The sequence below is a fragment of the Lagopus leucura genome, unplaced genomic scaffold (assembly GCF_019238085.1).
Source record: "Lagopus leucura isolate 7727_CA_CO unplaced genomic scaffold, USGS_WTPT01 28302-0_obj-0_obj, whole genome shotgun sequence".
Taxonomy (NCBI): Eukaryota; Metazoa; Chordata; class Aves; order Galliformes; family Phasianidae; genus Lagopus; species Lagopus leucura.
The window spans coordinates 1-1635 of NW_024966934.1; the positions used below are offsets into that span (position 1 = coordinate 1).

The following is a 1635-nucleotide window of genomic DNA, read 5'->3' on the forward strand; positions in this document are numbered from 1 at the left end:
CCCTTGTGGCTAAGTCGACTGCAAAGCTCCGAGCCCCTGAATAAGGCGGCTCAGCCTTAGCTCCTGCATGCTCAAGGCTGTTCCAGAGCCGTGCATGTACTCCCAGGGATGCTGTGGGGCGGGCTGGGTTTTGTCTGCCTGTCCTCTTCCCGAGAGTGCCCAGGGAGACGAGAGCGGGCAGCACAGTGTCTTTTCCATCCTCAGTGCTGATGTGATTTTCTCAAATGGACCTTGTTCCCACAGCTCTATGACGACAGCAAGCAGCACAGCGAGGCTGATCGTGCACAGCTGATCCACTGCATCATGCTGCAGGGTAAGGAGAGGAGCTTTGGCCATGCTTGGCGCTGCCCTGGCCAAAACCTCTCTCACAAACCTCAGGAATGGGCGTGAGGTTCTTGCTAACATAGCGTGGGATTTCCTCCCTGCAGCCCGGATCTGCCCAGAGGAAACCATCCTGTTTCTGCAGTCGCAGCTGGGCGATGACTGGGAGCCTGGATGCGTGGCAGCCCTGGGTCTGCTGGGTGCTCTGGCTCGCTCTGATGGTCAGTACCACGGGTTGGTCAGTACCACGCCTTGGGACTGCCAGGGCTCCCTTCTGCCATCTGCACTGTGGCTCCGCTCATGCTTCTGTGCATCTCTTGCAGAGCCCATGATGACGGAGATGCTGCCCCAGGTCGTCGAGGCTGTGCAGCGTCTGTGCAGCGACCCCAGCATCCGGGTGAGCTGGTTTGGGAAAAGAAAGCGCTGTCGGGGTGGTGATGCTGCTGCCAGCACAGGCAGGGCTGGGGTGACTAGAGAGGTGCTGGGGCATTGGCCACACGGTCATGATGGCTCCTGTGGGGAGTGCAGGCAGAGTGGAGCAGGCAGGTCCCTGTGCTGTGCATGGAAAGCGCACAGCCTGGTGTTAAGGCCTGGCCCTCATCTCAGTAGCTAAAGCCTCTCCAGTGCTCTTGGTGTCTCTGCTCATGCCCAAAGGGCTGCCCCGATGAGCAGGTGGCTTCCCTTTGCCTTCTGACCAGGAAAATCACACCCATAATTGACCCCTTGCAGGTGAGGACGGCTATTCTGTATTTCATCAAGGATCTGCTCAGTTCTAGCACCCGGAGCTGCTCAGCCTGGGATGTGGTGGGGCACATCTTCAGGGAGTTCAGCCGCGCCACAGGAAGAAGGGTAAGGACAGTGGGCAGCATCTCCTTTTGGAAGACCCGTGCTGCTTGGAGGCTGCTATACAGAAGCACCGCTGGGGCCACACCTGAGCCTCCTGAGAGGCTCCTGAGAACTGAGCATAACCAGTGTTTCAACACCACTGTTGTGCAGACAGCCGGAGACCTTTCTGCCCGGGAAGCCCAGGAAGAAGGAGCTCTCCAGGAGCTGTGCATGGACATCCTGGGATCACTGGACGTCTCTGTGAGAGGGATGTCCAAAGTAAGTCACGCTCTGCCCTGCTGCTGCTCCCTGCCTTTGCACCACGTGTTCCTCGTCCCATTCCAAGACCCCAGGTCTCTCCTCCAATGTGCTCTGAAGCACACAGGACTCAGGGAAATTCACAGAGTCCTCTTCGTCTCTGAGCAGAAGCAGGAATGCTGATCTGCTCAACTGCCTCGTTCCCTACAGCTCCTGTGGCCGCGGCTGCTG

General features: G+C 58.5%; 1 long non-coding RNA gene across 1 annotated transcript; it reads left to right on the forward strand.

Moving 5' to 3' along the window:
* The first annotated feature begins 1097 nt into the window (after positions 1–1097).
* LOC122192874 lies at positions 1098–1635 on the forward strand. Its single transcript, XR_006182730.1, has 3 exons — positions 1098–1170; positions 1318–1425; positions 1615–1635. It is a non-coding gene; the product is annotated as an uncharacterized LOC122192874 (long non-coding RNA).